This window comes from Panthera onca, chromosome E3 (assembly GCF_046562875.1).
Source record: "Panthera onca isolate mPanOnc1 chromosome E3, mPanOnc1 haplotype 2, whole genome shotgun sequence".
In the NCBI taxonomy this organism is placed as follows: domain Eukaryota; kingdom Metazoa; phylum Chordata; class Mammalia; order Carnivora; family Felidae; genus Panthera; species Panthera onca.
The window spans coordinates 23,674,379-23,686,997 of record NC_138354.1 but is presented as its reverse complement, the minus strand read 5'-3'; the positions used below and the strand labels follow the sequence as shown (position 1 = coordinate 23,686,997).

At 40.6% G+C, this 12,619-nt stretch overlaps 1 protein-coding gene across 6 annotated transcripts in view; it reads right to left on the bottom strand.

The window, feature by feature from the left end:
• The window catches only part of USP31 (ubiquitin specific peptidase 31), a 62,928-nt gene that overhangs the window by 48,912 nt on the left and 1,397 nt on the right, over positions 1-12,619 (bottom strand). For 2 of the 6 annotated variants that reach the window (XM_060648770.3, XM_078440066.2), the window contains exon 2: positions 11,302-11,435. The exons of 3 other annotated variants lie outside the window; for them this stretch is intronic. The gene's annotated coding sequence lies outside the window, so the exon portion shown is untranslated. Of the gene's footprint in view, positions 1-5,321; positions 7,215-11,301; positions 11,436-12,619 lie in introns of those variants that run through there. One more of the 6 variants, XM_060648772.3, reaches the window with a different exon arrangement.

Here is a 12,619-nt window from a genome sequence, read left to right as displayed (position 1 = left end):
TCGAAAAGTTAAACGTGGAGTCATAATATGACCCAGCAATCCCACTCCCAGGCATATACCCAAGAGAAATGAAAACATATGTCCACACAAAAATTTGTGCATGAATGTTCACAGCAGCGTTATTCATGACAACCAAAAGCCTATGTCCCAGGCTTGCTCTTACAGGCTGGGCTAGTGAATGTGTGAGCCAGCTGGTTGGTTTTTCCTGCTAAAATGTTCCCATCACTCAGGTGTAAAGGAACCAATGGCTATCAAACACCTCGATCTGTGAAGCTGGTATCATACAGCAACGAAAAGTTAAGTAAGGAAACTGAGGCTCAGTGACCAGCCCAAGATCTCAGTTGCTCCAGGATTCTCACTGTATTCAAAACTCATTCGTTCAGATTTTCAAAAGGGAAGGGGCAGACCTGCCCCTTAGCTGCCCTCACCCTCCTCCTGGCACTATCCTCTGATACTGACAGCCTGAAGCCTGAACCAGAGTTGGGTATCACCAGGAAGTGGGTGCGGGCAGTTACAACAGCCTAACCAGCTGCCTGGCATCACAACAGAGCCTCAAAGGGTAATAATCAACAGGTCTCCAACCTAACCAACCCTTCCTCCCGCTGGATAGATGATAAAAAGATGCCAATGCTCCTTTCTCTCACCCCGCCTGTAGGGAAACGTAACTACTCTCTTCTTTCCTTCCTGTCACTATTAAAATCCTGATATTGACTAGTAGGTATTTCCCAGGAGCTACTGCTTTTAAAGGAGTTTGTCTTCTCTTTAGACTCTAAAACGAGGGAGATTTACCAAGTTGTCACTACACTCTTACAAAGGGACCCTTATTTTGGGTAAGATTAAAGAATGTTCCAAATTCATGTATCTTTAGAATTACTAGGAGCACCTCTTGTCAGTAGCAGTTCTGTTATTCTTCCCCAGCTATAGAGAGCTCTGGACCTCAAAGAAAAGGCTGAATCTCTATCACAGTTTAAACACAAGCCTTTCCCTGCCTCCCTCATTGCTCAAAGTAAAGCAGATACAGAAGTTAATTTCCTGCCCGTTCACTCACTCATAAAGATGCATACAAAAGACAGGACCGGTTACTATGGGAAATTTAGAGAACCACAAAATTAAAAGTCTGTAGAGATGCCTCTGTTTCTTCATCTGTAAGACAGAAATAATAATTTATGTACCTACTTTACACTATTATAAGGAATAAATAAAATAATCAACTGTGCAGGGCATGTGGTAAGCACTCATGTTACCTACAGGAAAGGCTATAGGAAAAAAATTCTATATAATGTGCTACCATTTATCTAAACAAGAGAAAATATGAATATACACACAACACACACATATACATACACACAAAGCAAGAAAATTAATTTGCTTATATTAAAACAATAAAAGAATAATTCATAAAATTTAGGGAGAAAGAGAATAGGGTACAGAGATCAAAGACAGAAACCAATCTTCTCTGAATAGATCTTATGTTGTACATTTGACTTCAGGCCATGTATTTTATTTTTTACATAATTATGCAACAAAATTAAATTTTCAAAAGTAATCCTTCAAAATCAAAAAGAAATAAATGACTTTAAGTACCTAGTTGGTGACAAAGCCACACTGAGAACTATTCCAAGTGACCTTAAAATATAGGAATTTGAGGGGCGCCTGGGTGGCTCAATCTGTTAAGCATCCAACTCTTGATTTCACCTCAGGTCATGATCTCAGCTCAGGTCACCATCTCATGGTTCGTGGGTTCGAGGCTCCAGGCTGACAGTGCAGAGCCTGCTTGGGATTCTCTCTCCCTTTCTCTCTCTCTGCTCCTCCCCATTAATGCTTTGTCTCTCTCAAAATAAATAAACTTAAAAATATTAATAATTTGATTATACAGACCCAGTAGACCATGTCCTACAGACAAAACAAAAATAATACCAAAAATACCAAAAATAAATCTTAAATATTTTTCAAGCACACATACTACTGGTGGTAGTATTGGGATTATTATCCTGAGACTTATGAGGACTGTAGGATAATGCCAATGAAAAATTACACTGTGCTGGGAACAGGGTTTTCAGCTTGGGAGAAAGGAGAAACAGATGCAAGATCAAGGAGTTAAAGAAAAACCCTGAAACCCTTAAAGGGAATTATCAGTAAGAATTCATGATTTTTTATGTCTTTAAAAGAAGTTACATATTTTTTAGCTCTTTCTACTTAGAAGACAAAGAAACCACATGCACTCCTAGGGCCCAGACTGTGGCTCTCTACCATTTGCCAAAAAAGGCAACCAGGGATCCTTAAAGAAATGACTGATCCCAGATCTGGGGCAGGAAATGTGTTAAGATGAGCCGGAATATCTTCCCTGGATTCTAGTTTGACATCACAGACTACTAATATCATGTCAGAAGGATTCAGGAGCCACTTCTACTGGACACAAATGGCACAATTTGGGCATCAATTAGGCTAACGACTGTAACTGAAGTACATCAGATATACAGTTAAATCCATGAGTTCACATGGTTTTAACAAAAAACTCACTAACCACATTTGGAAATCAAGAAATTATTTTGAAAACCAAAATTAGGGGCGCCTGGGTGGCTCAGTCGGTTAAGCGTCCGACTTCGGCTCAGGTCATGATCTCGCAGTTTGTGAGTTCGAGTCCCGCGTCAGGCTCTGTGCTGATGGCTCAGAGCCTGGAGCCTGTTTCAGATTCTGTGTCTCCCTCTCTCTCTGACCCTCCCCCATTCATGCTCTGTCTCTCTCTGTCTCAAAAATAAATAAACGTTAAAAAAAAAATTAAAAAAAAAAAAGAAAACCAAAATTAAAGGGGAAAAAAACCTAAACCATTTATCTTGCCTTTCTTCTCCAAATTTATGTTGGGGTAACAAAGTAATTGATGAGGGCAGGAGTCGCTACAGAAGTGTTCTAGCTAATAAGAATGTTAAAATTATAACATCACCATTTTTCAACCCTTAATGAACTAATGGATCAAGGAATAATCATCAATGTCTACTAACATAGTAAGAGACCCAACCAGACATTATAGCATTATAGGCTTCCTGATAGAAGTTAACAACACTACCAAAAAAAAAAAAAAAAAAAAAAAAGAGAGAGAGAGAGAGAGAGAGAGAGAGAGAGAGAGAGAGAGAAACCTCAAACCTGAGTCTCATTAAGTCTCTAAATCTACCATTTTACAGGAAGTATGGGAACAGAACATTTTAACTGAAACTACCGGAATACAACAGGCAAAATCAGACTTTGGGAAGCTCTATAGCAGCGCTCTTCAAAATGTGATCCACAGAGAGATGCCTGTCTGTGAACTTTTTGTCACCAGTCATGGACTGGTAAGTACAAAAGATAAGTACAAAAATTGAGAGTTGGCATTCAGAAATACTTAGAGCAAATTAACAGTTTTATGTCTATTGAGTCCATTTTTTTTTTAACAGGGCTAGCTTTATGTATGCCTTTTATTTCATTTTTCTGGAAAAGCTTAAATGCCAAGCTAAGAAATGTATGCCATATTTTGTATATAAAAGAAAAAGTAAAAGCAATTTTTGAGAAGAGAAATAATATAATCTCGGATAAACTTTAAGATTAATCCAGCAGCAATAAAAACTGGCCATTGGAAGAGACAGAGTTTAGAAATGGGGAAGGGTACTTGAGGCCAGAGTTAGAATGACTACCTTCATTATCACCATCTGCCGTTTACTGAATAGTTACTATATGCAAGTTTCTACACTAAACTCTTAGTTGTACCTTTTCATTTAATCCTTGTAAAAACCAAGCAAGGCTCTGCTACTTACTAGCACTGAATCCCAGTATCCTAATTTCAAAAATGGAATACCAATGCCTCTTCACAGGTCTGTAGTGAAGATTTAATGAAAAAATTTATATGAATGTACAGTTGACCCTTGAACAATGTGGGCACTCACCTCCATGCAGTCAAAAATCTGTGTATAACTGTGGACTCCCCCAAAACTTAACTACTAATAGTGAGAACTGCCAAGTGATCACTTTTAATTGTGATATACAACTTACTGAATAGACTAAATGCTCACACAGAGATGATTAGCGTCACTTGGCATTTTAAGTGGATGCTGGCAACACTTGAGCTCAGCGCAACAGCCAACAGGAGGTGGCCATGAAAATATTACCGGTAGTACAGTATGTACTACAGTTAATTCCATACAGCTACGATTTAATACTACATGTCTGTACTTGTTTACATTTGACTATAAATGGTGCCACGTACACTCTATGTGCTTAAGTTTTGATATATTTTAACTTTTTATAATAGGTTTGTGTATATTTTATGACAGTAAATGATAACACAGACTAGCATCTACATATATTTTATGCATTCATGACATACCTAACTTCTACTTAAGTTTTCCTATATTTCTAGGCCACATAGTTCATCTGCAACTTTAATTGCCACAAATCCCCAAAATTTTTTCACGTGTGTGTGTGTGTGTGTATTTTTAATTCAACATATAGGTGGACTTGCACAGTTCAAACTGGTATTGTTCAAGAAATGGCTTTGTAAGTGATATGGCCCCACACAAATAAATGGTATTTTCATTATGATTATTACTGTTTCTCGAATCAATCAGATGACTCTGTCTTGCTTTTAAATATTAGAATATCTGGGGCACCTGGGTGGCTCAGTCAGTTAAGCGTCCGACTTCAGCTCAGGTCATGAACTCGCAGTTTGTGAGTTTGAGCCCCGCATCAGGCTCTGTGCTGACAGCTCGGAGCCTGGAGCCTGCTTCGGATTCTGTGTCTCCCTCTCTCTCTGCCCCTCCCCTGCTCATGCTCTGTCTCTGTCTCTCAAAAATAAGTAAATTTAAAAAAAAATTTTTTTTTTTTTTTAACATCTATTTATTTTTGAGACAGAGAGAGACAGAGCATGAGCAGGGGAGGGTCAGAGAGAGGGAGACACAGAATCTGAAACAGGCTCCAGGCTCTGAGCTGTCAGCACAGAGCCTGACGCGGGGCTCGAACCCACGGACCGTGAGATTGTGACCTGAGCCGAAGTCGGCCGTTTAACCGACTGAGCCACCCAGGCGCCCCTAAAAAAATTTTTTTTAAATATTAGAATACCAAGGAGCACCTGACTGGCTCAGTCAGAAGAGCATGTGGCTCTTGATCTCAGGGTCACAAGTTCAAGCCCCATGTTGGGAGTAGAGATTACTATAAATGAATGAATGAATGAATGAACATAAACTTAGGAGGAAAGAAAGAAAGAAAGAAAGAAAGAAAGAAAGAAAGAAAGAAAGAAAGAACGAACGAACCAAGAATTCAAGTCAAAGAATTTCCTGAGCTGGTGATGCACTTACAGAAGTTCTTGTAGTGGAAGCAACAAAGGCATTTCCCAACCAGTCCCATGAAATCTTCTAATGCCTGAACTGTTTGTTTGTGGTCACATTGTTTGCTACCATCCAAGCTCAACAACCGGAGGGAAGAAGCAACAGATGTTCAGTGACTGGCCAATTCCTCTAGGAACTGCCACAGTCCATGGCATAAAACAATGATTTCTAAATGAAGAAAGATCACAGTCAGATGAAAGACAAGATATCTCGATGTGCTCCACTGCAAAAATGTTGTTTGTTAAACATAAAAGGTCATTTGAGGAACAGCCAGTGAAGGATTAATTAGCAGAGCAAACAAGAGTATTTTTGAGGGAAAAAGCTACAGAGGACAGAACTTTAAATTACCCAGCTTTCAATGATTTCTTTTCCACTATTATATATAAAAGGTTTTTTGTGGAAACCATGAGGTCATTGTTTTCCAGAGTCTTTACTATAGGAAACAGCTGTGGGGAACTACACAAACAGTGAACACTGTCCTATTTATTAGCCCCTCATTGTGACAAGTGTATAGAGGGGGACAGGAAAAATCCATCAAACCACACTCTAATAACAAAACAAAAGCAGAGTCAAACTAAAAACTTTAGGCCACACAAAGGACGACATAAAACAATTAGTTCAGAATAAGCCTCTGTAAGTCAGGACAAGCACCTGTGTCATTACATCTGTATCTTGACTTAAAGAGATAATTCCAAGAGCAGCTCCTTTCTACATGGGTCACCAAAAACTCAAACGATTCATTTTGCACAGTACCTGATATATGACAGACATTCGACAAATTTAACTAAAAAAAAAGTCTTCCTAGGACTCTTATGTTATATACTGTATGACCTGTCCAAAACTGAATTTACCCGCCCACCTGCAGAACTGTTCTGCATTCTGTGCTTCTGGTCTTGAACAGTGCCATCCCACCACACCCTGCTTCAGTACCTCTGAGTTATGTTCAGTTCCTCCTTCTTATTCACTCTTCACACACCCATAAAGCTGCCAAACACTGTCAACTCTGCTTCAAACATAGATTTTGTATATATGCTCTAAAGTCAGAGGAAAGGAACAAAAGGCAAGGAAAAGGAAATAAATAAGCTGAATCCACTCCAATCCACTACAGCGTATGTGGCTCCTCCAGAAACCACCCCCAACACTCTGCTTAAACTTGTCCAGTGATAAAAATACAATTATGTGAGACAGCTCACACAATACGCAGCTGAATCCAAGTCTACACACCTAGTCCCAAATTGCACCACAGTTCCTATCAAGACTCCCTTTCTTAAATATCCCATGATCACTGACCCCATGTTCAATTTAAATGCATGATCTTTTCTGCCCCTTGTGCTCCACAAACCACTTCCCCTTTCCAACTATTCCATTCCCATCAAATGATTCCCATGATTTTCTCCATACCTCAGTTCTGAAACCTTGGTGTTTACAACTCCATCCCTTGGACTCTCCCTAATAATGTCATAATGTCCTCCAAAATGTCCCTTGGATTCACCCTTTCCTCGGTTCATACTTATGATTGTCCTTTTCCTGCAATTACTTTCTCCTCCATTGGATTCATTTGTGCTCACCATCAGACCCATTTTTCTAAAGCATCCTTTTCATCAAATTAGTGTCTGCACAGCTCAAGAAGCCTATATTGAAACACTACTGATTGCAGCCTCAAGGCTAAACTGTTGTGACAGACTTTCAAGGCCACCCACAATTTGCCCTTCTCATCTCATTCATTTGTATTTATTTCCCCTTCTCTCCAAATCAGGGGTTCTCAACTGGGGCAATTTTGCCCCCCAGGGGACATTTGGCAATGTCTGGAGACATTTTTGATTGTCATGCCTGGGGTAGGGGACTGGAACACTGCTAAACATCCTACAATGCCAGGATAGTCCTGCCCCCCCCCCAAAAAAAAACTGACCCTGTAAAAGAAAATAATTTTAAAAAATGGCAAACAAGGGCAGTCACTAATAAGACGAAGCACATGTCAGCGGGGGTAGGCCCTAGCATGCACCATGGATGGGTCAGAGAATCTTGTCCTCTACTACTCTTTGCTGGGCAATCCAGCAACGTGCAGCAACAATTTAAATGCAACATTTAAATTCCCTTTGACTAAGCAGTGCCACTTCTAAGACTCAGTCTCTAGAAAATGAGACTTGGTGTATACTGAAGGATTGGCTATAATGATTAAAAACTTTATACTACCTAAACACCCACCATTGGGCTTCTATACCACTGCCAAAAAGAATGAGATGGGCTTGGATGTATCAACAAAAAACAAGGAAAGCCATGCTACCCATGGGTAGGGGAATAGGGGAAAGCAAGTTACAGAACTATATGTGGAGCATGAGCCCACCAATGTAAAAGATGTAGACATGTTTATATACACAATTAAGTGGTCTGAAAGGATTATTTTTAAGGCCGACTTCCCAAAGTGCCTAAGTCTGAGAAGCAATGGCATGTATACAGCGTTAGCTGCAGCTACCTTATTTTCACTAAGATTGAGCACCAGAGTCTTAGTGGAGGGAGAACATTATACATTTCAGCACACCCCACCCTACCTCTTTATGTTTTATGTTGAGAACTGTATTTCAGTGGTTGTAAAAACAAGGTAACAGAAGCACGGGTGTGCTTCGGTGTGTGCATCAGCAACGCAGAGGTGATGAAGACTGAAGGCACAGCTCTGGTTCTGTTCTCTCGGTCTCTAGCCAGCAGGGGAACCGCATTCCCTTCATCCAGAAAGGCTGAGGCCATTCACATCTCCCCCTAAGCCTAAAATTTGACGATTCGGTCACCTCCCTTCTCCTTCAGAGATGTGGAGCTTCGCTACAACAAAAGTGACAGCACTGGACAGAGAAGGGAACTGATCAGGAAGACACATACTTTATACTTGGCCACAAATCTAAATGTGACCTACACAATTTTTTTTCTTACTTTTTAAATGAATTTAAGGGGCACCCTCGAATCCGAATACTCCTTGGGAACCACTGTGAAATAACAATATACTAAACATTTTCACACAAACCAGGAAAACTTAGATCATAGGTCGGCAGCATAAAATCAGAACCTCCAACATGAGTCTATGAAAAAGTAAGGTGTGAAACTGAGCCAGTATAACCCCAATTGCTAGCTTATCTGCTACTACTCATTTATACATTTATTCCCTTTGTAACCTGAGAACTCTCACTCATAAATAGGCACCACCAGGCACCGCAGTTCAAGGAAAAAAAATATGGAATAGAAATTTCTATTCATCAATTATCTTTTGTTTTACGGCAAATTTAGAAGGAATCCCCACAGTTCTATTATCAGTAGAGAACTCTGTTCTAGTTGTTTTTTGGCAGCACAATTTGAAAACTGCTGCTATAAAACGTATCTTTGTTACTTGAAAGATGACCACCCATCTCTTTACTTGCTGCGCAAGGGCACTGAGTACTAGAAATCAGCACGTAGGAGAAACTGGAAGCACAGACACTAGCATCCTACTAGTTAGACAATAAGCTCATTTCCTCTTAAAACAGCATTTTGAGCATTCAGGTTTCAGAATGATTTATTTTCTCTCCTTGTTTTACCGAGATAATGGTCCAAGGATCCTTCCAGTGAAGTCAAATTTTACTCTAGTGCTGCTGCAAACACACACACACAGAGGAGAAAACGTAACACGGCAAGCATTCTAAAGGCTGGGATAGTAAGAAAAACGCCCTAAGAAGGCACAAAACATTCCTCCAACAGAGTGTTTTTCAATCTCAGCCTAACTCGCATTTTGGGCTGGATAACCAACCCCTTACTGAGGGGAGCAGAGCCAGCAGCACCCCCACCCCAGTTGCATCAACCAAGTATGTCTCCAGACAAGGCCAAATGTCCCCAGGAATGGAAGGGTTGGGAAGGCAAAAGAGCCCTTGTTGAGAACCCTGCTCTACGAGGAGGAGAAAAACACCTGCTTAAAAGGAGAAAAGGATATACGTGGCAGCCAGAGAAGTTTCTTAAAGCATACCAAGGTTGAGCCAGTCAATCCGTTTCATTTTGGAAAATGAAAGGCCAACCTTAACAACCATCTAGTAGCTCATCCAAAACCAAGAATCTGTCTACCTGGCAAGCTCCTAAACCTCAAATAAATCAAAGTGGTTAGGAATCAAGAAAGAACTCTAATTGGAAAACTTACAAAGAAAATCAGTAGTAACTTAAGGAAGTTTTAAGACGATAAAAGCATACTCAAAGACATACTAAGTGCTTTTCGAGACCTCAAGGCAAACTCTCAAGATGGCAAATTGGTTTCATCTTCTCTGCCAACTCCAATCAACTGGTAGTGACTGCCTGGAGCCCAGAATTGGGCAGGATTCTGAGGCTGAATGTGAGCTCAGGGAAAGAGTATCCGCATGGAACACCAATGTCTGCCACATACAGGCAAAGGGCTGTGGTAACACGTATACCTCGCACTCACCTTCTTGGTGTTCAACTCAACTTTCTTTATGCTTAAAATAATACCCATCAAATATGGCTGTAATAAAACATTTTGGGGGGAAAAAGTAATCCTCCACAGTGTCACTAGGCTTACCTAATTCAGGGGCAAAAAGAGGAGGAGGAGGAGAAGGAAGAAGGGGAGGAGGAGGAAGAGGGAGGAGGAGGAGGAGGAAGAGTCTGATTCCACCACTCTCCTGCTTAAAAATCAGCCCTGGATTCTCAACTTCCAGAGAACAGTGTCCAAACCAGCATAGCCTACAAAGCCATTCACAATCCACATAACATACTTCTCCCAGACTTTCAGCACCCCCACTGCTCTTCATGGTGTAACCAGCCACCAAATGTCTGTTCCTCCAAAACCGCATGCCCTTTCACGCCACCCCCTCTTCTCTGCCTGGCTAATTTCTCTTCATCCTGCAGACCACTTCTCTGTGATGCTTGACTTGTTCTCCAGAGCAAGAGCGTTCCGTGGACCATCAGCATCACCTGGGAGCTTGATAGAAATCTCAGAACTTCAGGCCCCACCCCATCTCCACCAAATCTAAATCAGCTTTGTGACGAGACGTCCACGATTACGTGCACAGTAAAGTATAAGAAGTGATGTTTTGGGGAATGTACCAAGTCTCACTGGACTTAATTCTTCACAGGCAAGTACAGTGTGTTTCTGAAATAAAAGTGCCTCACACTTTGGCGGGCTGCCCCTGAGGCAAACTCCTCCTTTATTCAACTTCTCTATTAAGCCAAGAAAACCCAAATAGCCACCTTCCAGCCTCCATGGCAGCCAGAGGTGGCCAACTGACATGGCTGTAAGTCAATGAGATGTCAGCAAAAGCCTGCTGAGGGGGCGCTTCTGGAAAAACTTACTTTCCCAGTGCCTTCCTACCTTGACAAACATTAAGGATAAAAAGCCAAAGGGACAAAATAGCCAAGGACAACAGAGCAGAAACACAGAAATAGTCTGAGACCCTGTTGAGCTCTTCAAGCCATTGTACATTAGAACACCTACCTCCAGACTTACTGTGTGAGCTATTTCAACATCTTTATTGCTTAAGGCATCATCATTGGGGCTTCCTCTTTCTTGTGCTGAATGCATTCCTAACTGATTGAGTAAACCCTTAATAAATGGGAAGTGAATGAATGAATGCAACGTGAAATCTACTAAGGGTTCAGAAGATTATATTTTTTAAAAATAGGGCCTCTAAGAATCTGTTCAACTTTGCCAAAGCATGCTTAAAAATCAGCCTCCGCATTTCTAGAATTATTGACCCATTTCTGTTCACAGCTTTTTAATGGATTAAAAAAAAAAAAGACAACCTTTTAAAAAGCAATGGAAATGTTCACATACAAAAATGCTGGAGGAATTGATTTTTATATTTTGGAAAGAGTAGAAAACCAAACTTAAAACACTGGGTTCTGACCTTGAAAAGTTTGCAATTTGCTGTGGCTACTGACAGGCAACTATAAGCAAAGAGGAAAAAACAGAAGAAGAAAAAAGACTTACAGTAGCGGGTTGGTTGCCATTCTCTCCTACTTTCTTATTTTGAGATCTCTGACACTGATCTCATTTTTTTCCAGTCCCTATCCCAGTCAAGTATTTCCATTGAAATTTCCAAGATCAAACAGCAGTCATTTTTTCTTTTTAAGAAAAACAGAACATAAATAAATATAAATAACATGTATTAAAAGGGGAGGGGTGCACTCTGACAGTATTGTTCCTCAACAAAGCAGGTCCTCAATCAAGTGCTGAATCCTCAGATCATTTTATATTTTAATCAAATCATTTATTTTTACTTAAATAAATTTTAGAAAGGCACTTTCACAGCACCAATGAAAAACCAGTACCATTTGTCACAGATAGAAGACAAATGTAAAAACAAACACAATGAAAACATACCCTTATTAAATCCTAGCTACTGCTGCCTGCCAAGGCCTCTAAACTTAGCTTGTTCTGTTTAAAAAACAAAACAAAACAAAAAGGTGGGGGAGTGAGCATGAGGTGTTAAAGTCAGGCTACCACCAAGCTGAGACCTTCTCTTGGGCATAATCAGGACAGACAGAATGGAAAAGGAATTAACTTTCTCACTGTGTGATTTCATTCTATTTAATACCATACCCATGCCCCACCTCAAAGTATCCCTCCTGCAATCTCAAATCATCTTCCCCTCTTTTTTGCTCAAAATAAGAGCCCATCTCCTTAGTGCAGCCTAAATGGCCCTACACAGCTACCACTCCGCTCTCATCAGAGCTCACTACCCCTCCAGCTCCACCCGCAGACAGCAAACGGGGACCCAAGGGCCATATCTAGTCCACTGCTTGTTTCTGTACTGCCAGAGAGCTAAGAGCAGTTTGCAGAGCTAAATATTTGTAATCAATCTGAAGATAGGGAACGCTAATTTTGAACTCCAATTAAGGTAAACACTCCTCCCATTAGTAGACCTATATTGCAAAATACAGTATTCACTCACCATATTTTTATTTTAGTCAATGAACATTTTGTGGAAGTTTGTTTTTTCTTGTTTTTTAGTACCTACATAAGAGCTTCCATTTTGCATCCTGACCATTTACTATATGGCCCTTTACAGAAAGAGTTTGCTGATCCCAGGGCTACACTGTTCCTCGAGTGCACCAAGCTCTCAGGCTTTCACACTTTTATACCTGGGAGGCAATTCCCCCTGACCTCCTCAAGGCTGGCTCTCCCAGGTTACTCAAGTCTCAGTTCAAACCTCGCCTCTTCCAAGAGCGCCACCCTAACCCTGCCCCTCCCCATTTAAAGTAGCCCGCCAACACATCAATCACATCACCAAGTTTTAATTTCTTCA